General features: G+C 37.5%; 1 long non-coding RNA gene across 1 annotated transcript; it reads left to right on the plus strand.

Moving 5' to 3' along the window:
- The first annotated feature begins 6,908 nt into the window (after nt 1-6,908).
- On the plus strand, nt 6,909-7,809 carry LOC134200635 (uncharacterized). The gene is made up of 2 exons (XR_009975631.1): nt 6,909-7,290; nt 7,395-7,809. It is a non-coding gene; the product is annotated as an uncharacterized LOC134200635 (long non-coding RNA).
- The last annotated feature ends 5,020 nt before the right edge of the window (nt 7,810-12,829 follow it).

Here is a 12,829-nt window from a genome sequence, read left to right on the forward strand (position 1 = left end):
AGAGATAATATGTCACAATAACAGATCTCACGAAAAATTCTATTGTATTATAACAAGTCCACATTCGGCGCTGTCGATCAAAGAAGATATAACACACAGTGTGAAGTTTTATTGCCTAATTTTGTTTTGCATCACAGAAGGCAGACTGCTGTTTTAGCTTAGCAAGGTAAATGACTTATCGTATCGGAACAGAGTTCGTTCATAATATAGCTACATAAATTTATGCATATTTGGATGCCTTTCGACATAAAATCCGACGGCTCTCATTGAAGCTTTTAATCACAGGTAGGTACCACCACCCTGCCTATTGAAGGGTGGGGCAGCCGTTGTAACTATACTGAGACCTTAGAACTTATAACTCAAAGTGGGTGGCGGCATTTATGTTGTAGATGTCTATGGGCTCTGGTAACCACTTAACACCAGGTGGGCCGTGAGCTCGTCCATCCATCTAAGCAATAAAAAAAGCAATTTAAGTCTCTTGCGTTCGACTTCTCTCGAATTTTTAACGTGACAGATGACGTCATACAATACTTAAATCAGCATGTATTAGTACTGGAACTAACTCACTTGCTTCATTAAACGATGTTTGAAAGCAGTCTCTAATTGATGATCAGCTTTAGCCCGACATTGCTGACGATCGAACAAAGCCACTTTTAAAGTATCTGTATAAAAGCTTCAGTCAAAAATTGAGCAGAGAACAAATTTATAAAACAACTGATCTATGACCATACGAAGGTCGTTTGGTTCATCACCAATGCAAATTTTAAGATTAACACTGCAGTTGGCATGGCAATTAAGTGATACAAAATAAACATAGGTACGATAAATTTTACCACAGATTCGTAATAAAATTATTATATTAATAGCTACTTAAGATATAAATTCGCGTTTTTATCGCCATTAAATGAGGAGTGACTTTTCAAAATGGTTTATTTCTAGGAGTGCCAAAACAAAATGGCTTATTTCTTAGGAGTGCTGAAACAAAACATCTTATTTCTTGGAGTTTGCGACTAAATGGCTTATTTCCTTAAATCGTATGATAATAACTCATAATTCAGAGTATTAAAAAAAATATATATATACACTGTGAAACGATCTATTAACCTACCTAGATTATGTACATAAAAGTTTGTTACTAAAAATGTTCACGTATGAAAAGTTTTCGTATTTTTCTTGTTCCTGAAAAAAATGATCATAAAGGAATAAGCCATTTTGAAAGTCACTCCTCAAATTATTTCCATCCGTGGCCATGAAAATATGTAGTTAAGTATTCAAAACGACACATAATAATTTAACAACAATGAAAAAGCTCGAGTTTATATGGTAAAAGTAGTTTTAATTATGTCTACAACTCCCCAAATTCAGAGACACATTCAAATCATTCAATTCAATCAAATATAAAACGTTCGTGGCCCAACAGCTAGCACGTGTTCATCTACCTATTTGTGACATATGACCATTGGGCACGTGCCTATTTTCCCCAGTAATAATATCGCCTTGTTAGTTCAGTGCTGCAGTTTCAAACCGAAAGTCATTACTGCTTCACGGCAGAAATAGGTAGGGTGGTCGTACCAACCCGCGCGGACTCACAAGAGGTCCTACCACCAGTAATTACGCAAATTATAATTTTGCGGTTTTGATTTTTATTAGACAATGTTATTTCTTCATCGTGGAAGTCAATCGTGAACATTTGTTAAATACGTATTTCATTAGAAAAATTGGTACCCGCCTGCGGGATTTCAATACCGGTGTATCGTTAAATACCAATGCACCGGACGTCTTATCCTTTAGATCACGATGACTTCAATCGTATATTTTAACAATTAACCATTTTAAACATTCAATTATACTTATCTATGGGCCATGAGTTCCGTATTATATGTGCGAAGCGGTCGACCTTTAGCTTACCATCGTACGACCTAAGCGCTTGCGGAATCATTGCAACTCGATACTTTATTAAATTAGAGTATTATTTAAATTATCCGATTACTAAGCGTTCTCGTTATTGCTCTCAAGAAGAGCTCGTTTAAGATCATTGTTTAGTTATAAGCGAAGCGTTTTTTAAAATCCTTCGCGTAATAGATTTTAGCTATTCTATGTTATTTTTTTTCTTAATATACAAATTTTTATATGGTAAATTATTCAATTTCAGTAGGTCGTCACCTCGCTGTGCTTTCCGGTACGCGGTCGCCACTCGAGAGCTTTTTGGAACCCTTTGGAAGAAGGCTGCGCAAGACCGCTTATTGTGGCGAATCTTGGGGATGTAGCGGGCTTAGTTTAGTTCAGTCTGTGTCGATTCGTCGCTCAATAAACAGGTTGCAAACTGGAGTGTAGTGTTAATAATTATCACCCCGCATAATATCACACACGCTCTATATAAGCACAGACTCTACAGGGAGGCCTATGTCTAACAGCGAACAGGTGTGGGCCAAGTGCAAAAATTTTTGAGTACACAAATTTCGACGATGGAGTCTTTTTTTTTTTTTTTTTTTCCACAAGAGAAAATCGCCGGATCCCCACCCGCGCGGCAGGTGGGGTATGTGGGAGTTGAACCTCACTAAAAACTCCTGCCGCTCACAACCGGCGCCCTACCTCGGACCGGGCCGGAGCCCAGTCGGGGCTATTGAAACGGCAGGACAGGGTTGACGCAGAGCACATTACATCCATCCCACCGTTCCACGGACGCCGGACCGGTGGCCGCCAGCGACACGACCACCGGTTCCCTCGTTCAGCGGGCCGAGAGCCCGCTTTGATGGCGCCGCGTTACACCTTCCCCCAGAGCGGTCGGGGGAACGCAGTCTACCATCACCGACGATGGAGTCTTAGGAATATTTTGAGGCGATGACGTCGACGGGCGATACTAATTACAACATTAGTTGGATCGTAAATTTGTCTGTCCAAGCTACTACAGTCGTGTCGAAAATCGCTGTGTTCGTTAACATGACAACACCCTAATTATAACTAGATCAATAGTTGATTAGTTATAAATGCCATAACCTTGCCGACGGCAATTCGGGTTTGAATCCCAATCTTCATGTTTCTGTGTTATACATACTAGACGAGATCTCGCCACGGAACTAGAAAAGAATGAAAAATTTTTCTATGAAAAAAATTAGGTATGCATTTTTTATGTTCTTGTTTTATGGTACCCCAAGACTGATTGTCTTTTTGGATACAATACACCATGAGTTTGTTGTAAACGCTCTTATTGTTAGTAATTTATCAGTGTTTAATCAAATGCAGCTGTTTTTTTTTAGTTGTTTACGAAGTCAATTCAGCCAGCATATAACGGCCGTCTGGTGTAGTGGTAAGTGACAAATCAAATCAAATCAAATCAAAAAAAAATTTTATTCAACATAAATGAAAGTACATACTTGTTGAACGTCAAAAGAACTACCGCCAATTCACAAGAACTAGCCTCCGTCCTGAGAAGAATTGGCAAGAAACTCAGCGGGCATGTCTTTTTTTTTACATATAAAAATTATTATTTATTTATTTTTTAATATTATTATTTTTTTAAATATGAATTTTTTACACTGAGTATTATAACGTAACAATTACTACAATATTGAAATGCCTGGAGCGAGCAACTCATTCCCACTTTGTGCAATCTTCTAGATAATCATTGACTTTATAGTAAGCTTTATTGCACAGATGTTCTTTAATAGTTTTCTTAAATCTATGTATATGTAAGTTCTGAACATCATGTGGGATTTTGTTGTACAGGCGCAGAGACAAACACCCGAATGAATTTCGTATCTTATGTAACCTACTCATCGGCACAACAAGCTTGTGTTTGTTCCTAGTATTTCTATTATGTATGTCCGACTGTTTAGGAAACTCCTCAATATGTTTACGAACATACATCAAATTTTCAAAAATGTACTGGGATGGCATAGTGAGAACTTTAATTTCTTTAAATTTCTCCCTCAGGGATTCCCTTGAGTGCATGTTATAAATAGCACGTATAGCTCTTTTCTGCAGAATAAATATCATTTCTACATCGGCCGCATTGCCCCATAGCAAAATGCCATAGGACATGACACTGTGGAAGTAACTAAAGTAAACTAAACGAGCCGTGTCCGCGTTTGTTAACATTCTAATTTTTTTTACTGCGTATGCTGCAGAGCTGAGCTTACTCGCCAATTTATGAATATGAGGTCCCCACTGCAGTTTGGAGTCCACTGTTATACCAAGAAATACGGTTGACTCAACAAGCTCCAATGATTCCTCAGAAACAATTACATCACTAGCCACTTGTCTCACATTTAAAGATGGTTTAATACATTTTAAAGTAAATTTAATACATTTAGTTTTCTTACTATTCAATAATAGGTTATTGATACGGAACCAATGAACCACGCACGAAATCGCATCATTCACTTCGTCATAGACTTGTAGTTGTCGTTTAATTTTAAATAATAAAGATGTATCATCTGCGAATAATACGACCTCGTGTCGGGACTCAATAAAACTAGGTAAATCGTTTATATATATTAGAAATAAAAAAGGACCCAAAATGGAACCCTGAGGTACACCCATTTTTAACAAGGTGCCTGAAGATCTACATGGCCACTACACAAGGGGGTCGCGGGTTCGAATCCCGCCGAGGGAAGATATTTGTATGATAAATATAAAATGTCTTTTCCAGGGTTATGGATGTATATTAAATATATTGTATGTATGTGTGTAATAAAAATCTGACATTTATTTCCGTAACGCAAGTTCTTTACGAACTTAGCACGGGACCAGTTAACGTGGCGTGATTGTTAGTAAATATTTATTTATTTATTTATATATATCAGCTAAAATATTCGTTAAAATGACTCATTGACGGCAGGCATCGTCTCATAAATATGACAGTGTAAATGCCGTTACCCGCCTTGAGATATGAGTTCTACTTATCTCAGTTTTTATAGTATAACGGCTACCTTAGTCTTTAAGCCGAAACGCATTACTTCACGGCAGAAATAGACAGGGTGGTGGTACCTACCCGTGCGGACTCGTAGGACGTCCTACCACCGGTAATTATGCAAATTATAATTTTTCGGGTTTGATTTTTATTACACGATGTTATTCCTTCACCGTGGAATTCAATCCTGAACGTTTGTTAAGTACGTATTTCATTAGAAAATTAGTACCTGCTAGCGGGATTCGAACACCGTTTCTTCTTTACATTCCAATGCACCGGACGTCTCACACTTTAGACCACGACGACTTCTAAATTTGCCTTTTTCTAATTTGCGCTAAACAACGCGCGGGTAGGTGCCACCACCCTGCCTATTTCTGCCGTGAAGCAGTAATGCGTTTCGGTTTGAAGGGTGGGACAGCCGTTGTAACTATACTGAGACCTTAGAACTCATATCTCAAGGTGGGTGGCGCAGTTACGTTATAGATGTCTATGGGCTCGAGTAACCATTTAACACCAGGTGGGCTGTGAGCTCGTCCATCCATCGAAGCAATAAAAAAAACAACCCAGTTAAGGTTAAGTGGCTAAACGATTTGACCATTTGATGGGCCCTGTTCCACATTTGAACCTGTGTCTTCGCATGTTAAGTCTCATGACGAGTATATTATTATATGCAGGAGCGATGTTTTCCGGTCAATGTAAAGTTCATTATTTTCAATTTTTAATGTCAAATACTCAAGACAGCTGCCCCGCCTGGAATGTTTCACTAACGTCTTGTTTACTGGTCAAGATAAATGTTCGCATACTTCATTATACATATTTTTTTATGACTTAGATGGGTGGACGAGCTCACAGTTCAAGTTCGAGTTAAGTGGTTACTGGAGCCCATTGACATCTACGAGGGAAGGGTTTTTTTATTGCTTATATGGGTGAACAAGCTCACAGCCCACCTGGTCTTAAGTGGTTACTGGAGCCATTTACATAGACATTTACAACGCAAATGCGCCACCCACTTTGAGATATAAGTTCTCAGTATAGTTACAACGGCTGCCCCACTCTTCAAACCGAAACGCATTACTGCTTCACGGCAGAAATAGACGGGGTAGTGGTACCTACCCGTGCGGACTCACATGAGGTACCACCACCAGTAAAAATATATAAAAGTATATATTATATACATATTATAAAGAATATTATATTGATTATATATTATTATTTTAATTAAATTAAGGATTAAAATTGAGTAATTAATGAAAGATAAAAAAAAAAATGAACCTTATAAAAATGTTTACCTAAAAAAAACAAGATAAAACAATGCTAAATTTACACCAAAATAATTTTAAATGATTATTTGTAAATGCTATTAGCTTATTAAAAACATGCAAGCGTACAGGTCGATACCTAATACCTTTAATCAAACTGCACAAATAATCGGTATTCCGACGCAACGAACTTTATACGCATTAATAGAGAGTCGATCTATCGACGATTCGCTTTCAGACGGTTAACGGCCGTTTTCAATAACGTATCTGAGTTTACGGATAGATAGCTATCTCCGAATATCAGCAAGAGCGTATCTATCCTTAGTTTGCGTTTCACAATCACGGATAAGTGCTATATCTCTTTAACCAACAGTAGATAGCTTCTTCCCTCCGATTTATCCGAGCCTCTTGATACGTTTCGTTTTACTACAAATACGAAACAACATCAGGATCAAGACTTATTTTATTTTATTCTAAATTATAACTATAATTTAACCAGCATATTGTAGACTATCATAAACACATTTGTTTATAACAAAAAGTAATAAATCCATATGTAGATTTTTTTAAATTGGACGTATTGCTATTTTGATCCTAGTCGAAATTATGAAACGAAACGTTTTGACAGTCCGTTTGCCAATAAGGAGTGATCAGTTTCTTTTGTTTGTTTTTCTATTGTTTACCTACTATATTAGATGATGACTTACCTTCAAAACGCTTTAAAACTTTCGTTTATAATTCTAAGTGTGTTTACAATTAAAGAGCTACAGTGAAATAAAATGAATTCTGTAAGTATCTATGAACTACATTGATAATAATAATTTTACTTTGAAAACTTTGAGTTCTAGTTTAGAAAATATATCTTTTTCAGTCAAGAAAGGCAGCACCCATGACAAAAGATGAGACGATGATTCTAGCAGAACTTGTGGCGGCAAAAAAACATTTAAATAATAAGGCAACAAATGCCACAAACAATAAATTGAAGGAGCAGGCTTGGCAAACCCTTGTAAATGATTTTAATTCGTCGATTCGTCGTTTCCCACGAACTCTATCACAGCTTCGACTAAAATGGGAAAACTTAAAGAACGCTACGGCAACATAAGAAACAACCTTAGTAAGGTTAGTATAATTAGTTGATTGTTTGTCTCTAATAACACATTGATAAACATGATTTTTTCTTCAGGTTGTCGTAGTATTTGAAATAATTATGCTCTTTGTTACAGGTTGGAGGTGGTAAGGATTGCAGATGAAATTTTGGATAAAGCATGCACATTGTTGTAGGTCACATATAATATTTTTAACACTTTTACAGCCAAGCGGAAACAAGATGGAAGAAAAGAAATGCAAGGCTAGCATAGGAACAATGCATTAGCAGAATATCTAATAGCAAAAAAGAGACTTGACTTGGAAAATAAAGAAAAAGAGATTGTTGTAGCAAAAGTTAAGTTAGATTTAGATAATGCTAGTTAAAAAAATAAAAAATTACTTAAAAGGAATATTAAATTTCATAAATTAAGTAGGCAATAATAATTTTATGTTAGATAGTTTTTTAAGTATATGTACAAATTCTAAATTAAATATCTTGCATGTACTAACTACCATGTAATTATCATTTTGGAAAATAAAAAATAGTCAAATTTTCTTTGGAGTTTATTTTATAAATTATCTTTGGAGGCAATTATTTATAAGTACATAGTTGTATTTCAGATGTAAGTTTTGAAAAATTGTTACGAACAATTATATTATTTTTTTGTAATGTATCTGCGACTGAAATTTCTGATTCTAATTCTTCTAAATCTATACTTCTGACAATATTATGCAGCATGGCAGCTATAATAACAGCTTGCATATTTTCTAGTTTTAATCTACTTTTCAATGATATACAGGGAGTTTTCTTTTACAAACACCAATGCATCTGAAAATTATACATTATTCGCTTACATTATTTTACAATACAGTATAACAAACTCTTAACTAAAAAAAAAAGATTACCTTTCTATAGTATTTCTTGTTTTAATATGTGATTCATTTTAAATCGTTCCGATTGAGTATGTGGGTTAATTAATCACGTTAAAAGATAGGGTTGTGGAGATAGCCTCTATCGGCAAGCAAATAGCAATTTCCAAGTCCACCTTGTTATCAATGTTCTCTTGATATGTAGATAATTTATTATAGTAGTGTCATATTAAATTCATATAAACACCTAAATATATAATATAAATAAATAAAAATATAATAATAATAATATAAATAAGGTAATATAAATAAGAAATACCTTTTCAATCGGAATGGTTAATTATAGTTGTATCATGAGTAGACCCAGGCCATCAAGCAACAACATGCTCGTCGAACTCGACAAAGAGGTCGACGTGCAACCTAACCCATGCATCAGCCCGCTGAGTTTCTCGCCGGATCTTCTCAGCGGGTCGCGATTCCGATCCGGTAGTAGATTCATTCGCGAAACAATTGCTCTTGAGTTGTTAGGTCTCCTTCGGAGGCGCTCGGGCAGTTGTTAGCAAATCCCACCCCTCTTGGCTGAGCCTTTGCTCGCCCACCTGTCCTGGTGAAACTGGAAAGGCCTTCGGGCCACCAGTAAACTTTCAATCATAAAAAAAAAAAAAAAAAATGCAACAACATTTTGAAACATCAATGATGCATTGCACACAAATTACAAATTCAAAATACTCTTTTTCTATTTCTAAATTCCTCTCCTATATTTGAATCTGTAACACAAATATAAAATGTAAAGGTATCAGTGTGTATATAATAAGAATGAAGGTAAATAACCTACCAGGTTATTGTATTACTATATGAATGTCATTTAGGGCACCATGGGAATCCAGCAGTATTATAGAATTCCTGTTGAGTGTGATTTTGTAACACAACAAAAATTAGGTATAATTTTGCTATTGCTATAAACAAATATAAGTTGTAATAACGAGTACTTTTATGGTTAAAATTTATCTTACCTTTTTGACGTTACACTAAAATATGGTCTCATTAAATTAGTCAATTCATTCACAACACCTTTGCTCAGAAATCTATAGTCAAATTCGTAATTATTGATCTTCGCCATGTAATTCAGACGATCTTTATTTTCCTAACCATATGATATCGGCCTCACTATCACTATCTGCATCACAATCTATTATCATTTGAAATAATTCCATATGACTATCATTACTGCTACAATATGCCAATATGAAGAGAAACAATTATTAAATTATAGCGATTTACTTTCGAAAGATAAACGTGTAACCGGCCGATTTTGACAGATAAGCGAATGCCCTTACTAGAGATAGCGCCGCCTACCGGAGAGTTACTTAAAACTCATATTGAAACGGAAATAAGCACGATTTGTATGAGCGTTCTATCTTTAGCAGGCTATCCGTCCTCCCGACGATGGATAGATAAATCCGATAGGAACTGCTGTCCGTCGATAGGTTATTGGAACGTAAGTAAGGACAAAAATATAGATTTGTCTATCTTTAGTAACCGAAACTAGGGATAGATAGGTTATTGAAAACGGTCGTAAGACGTTTACGTGTAGCATTGGCTCAAGTTACGGTGTGTTGTCGACATAATTAGTACCCTATAAATGACATAATCTCGGGTTTATTGTTTTTATGGGATTGTCTAACATTTTTATTATCCCTACCTACATATGGGGTTGAGATCTGGACTGTGAAAGAAAGAGAAAAAAGAAGAATCGATGCATTAGAAATGTGGTGCTGGAGAAGGATGCTCCGTATATCTTGGACTGAGCATCGCACCAACGCCTCGATCCTAAAAGATCTAAATATCTCTCACAGGTTATCGTCAACATTGCAATCCAGGATTCTTCGATATTTTGGACACGTATCGCGTCGACCAGCAGAGTCTATCGAGAAACTTGTTGTTCAGGGTAGGGTCAATGGCAAGAGATCTCGTGGACGAATCCCCATGCGTTGGACTGATCAGGTGAAAGACCTTACTGAAACCCCACTTAACGAGTGCGTGCGCCGGGCCTCGGTTCGCAAACTATGGAAAACATCTGTCAAGGCTTTAATGAGCAAGAATTCCACATGACCACTACTGCTCTGCCAAGAGCAACCGATTATGATGACCTACACCCATACCGCATTACCATGTCAAAAATAAGTACGTACCAGTGAGATGTTATTTTAAGACATTTCATTATAATGAATACAATGAAAGCGTGACGACCTGGTTCAGAATGCAAACTTAGTCAATAAATATAAAAGAATTACATAAGGTTAGAAAGTGGTCTTCACTTCTCAAACTGGTCGTAGGTACCGCCACCCTGCCTATTTCTGCCATGAAGCACTAATGCGTTTCGGTTTGAAGGGTGGGGTATTTACTATAAAATTGAGGCTTTACGTTGTTGATGTCTATGGGCTCTGGTAACCGCTTATGGGCCGTGAGTTCGTTCACCTGTCTATGTAAAATATAATCATATAATAAAAAATATAACCAAAAAAAGTGGCTGAATTAATTCTTGAAACGCACCGCTGGCCTTACTATCTGAGCGCATCCACGCTTGTGTTACTATGGAATCTATTACTGAATATAATTAAACACCATTATCGATAATTGCGCGATTCGAACAAAAAACAAACTATAATCGATTTATATTATTTTTTTATATTGAGGTCAAATTATAGTAAAGTTACAAGCAGTAAGTACACTTTGTACTTTTTGAGATGATTAGATGAAGATATCGGAAATAACCCCTCCTCTTCTCTCGTGGCTATTGTAAGAGGCGATTAAGAGAGAATGAGCAGCAGCCTTCTCCGGGTATCATAACAGCACACTGCGATCGTCAGCTTGGATATCAAGCGTGGCGATTATGGCACCGTCCCCCTCCCAACATGGCTTACACAAATAAAAATCGGCTCCCAGCCTCTGGCAGTTAACCCATAGATACAGCCTACTGAGCTTCTCGTCGGATCTTCTCAGTGGGTCGTGTTTCCGATCCGGTGGTAGATTCTGCGAACCACTGCTCTTGCTTGGGTCAGTGTTAGCAACGCCTCCTTGAGTCCCGCTCACCGACACGTTAGGGTTACGCTGACATAGCCTCTCAAGGCTATCAGCTTAGGTAGGGAAACCAGCACCTCTACTATTAGAGGTTACAGTAGCGGCCAAGAGAACCCGTTGGATAGTGTGCAACATTCGGTCGTACTCGGGTGTCATCGGGCGTGATCGGAATTCCCGCGCAGGTGTCCCGTGACGTCATCACAACAAGATTTGCGCCCCGATTTGACATGAATATTAAATCGAAATTTTAGTTTTAATTTGAATCGTTTAGTGCCTAGCGTCGTTTACTCCTTTTTGTTTATATTTTAATATTGCACATACACCTGAACATTATAAATATTATTGAAATAGTGTGTTTAACCTTTTTACTTTACGAGTTAAATTTTCCCGCGAATACGGAGAACAACAATAAACCACAGATAAAGGCAGCGTTGGGCCGGCCGTTGTGGCGAAGCTTGGGGGAGGCCTATGCGTATGTGGGTTTTATTGCCCTTGTAGGCAGACGAGCATACGGCCCATCTGATGGTGAGGGGGTACCGTCGTCCATGGACTTCAGCAATGCCAGGGGTAGAGCCAAGCCGCTGCCAACCGTTAAGTACTCTCCACAAGCCTCGTTTGAAGGAGGGAAGCTCTTCCAAAGCTGGATGGTACCTGGCAAAAAATATCTCTGGAAACGCACTGTGGATGAACGCAGTGGCGAAATGGCGATGGCGGGCGTTTGAAAGATGGGTAGATAGATACAATTACTTATACAATAAACACAAAAAGAAAGCATTTTTATACATCTGTTTAGTAAAGAGCCCGCATTGAATGTGAATTGAATACGTTAAATTTCATTATACATTTACTGCTTGACCTTAAACATCTTAAGTGATCCTGATTGATCGGCAATAAAAAACAATAAAAAATTGTATTTTGGGAGTAATTTGTGTGAATAACGATGATAATTTGTACAGTGTTCTCTGCCAGACGTTTTTATCTTAATACATAAAATATACGCTGGCGTGTTCCTTCCCAGTAATGTTATTGTGATCTTAATGCAAATAAATCCTACCCTCCAATTCAAATTCCATTCTCACTGATGGCTGGAACCCCTGGGTCTACGATGAGCACGGCCAGTCTACACAGTAAGGAAGGAATCTGACCCGGTGGATCAAAGCTTCAGATCAGGAGTACGCATCGTGGTCCCAATGTATTAATTCGCACTGGAACCACTATCCTACCTATGGATTCGTATAATTGTATCTTTCACCTTGAGTTTGGTAATTATCACCTGGAGGACCAAGAGCTGATCTGACCATTAATGCAATGACCCAAATGTGTACAATTTTTTTAAATAAATTTATGAAAGTTCGTGAGGATGGGTGGTTTTTTTGTTTTTTTTTTTTTAATTGCTTAGATGGGTGGACGAGCTCTCAGCCCACCTTTTGTTAAGTGGTTACTGGAGCCTATAGAAATTTACGACGTAAATGCGCCACCCACCTTGAGATATAAGTTCTAAGGTCTCAGGTATAGTTACAACGGCTGCCCCGCCCTTCAAACCGAAACTCATTACTGCTTCACGGCAGATATAGGCAGGGTGGTGGTACCTACCCGTGCGGACTCACATGAGGTCCCACCA

The sequence above is a fragment of the Bombyx mori genome, chromosome 19, assembly GCF_030269925.1.
Source record: "Bombyx mori chromosome 19, ASM3026992v2".
Classification (NCBI taxonomy): domain Eukaryota; kingdom Metazoa; phylum Arthropoda; class Insecta; order Lepidoptera; family Bombycidae; genus Bombyx; species Bombyx mori.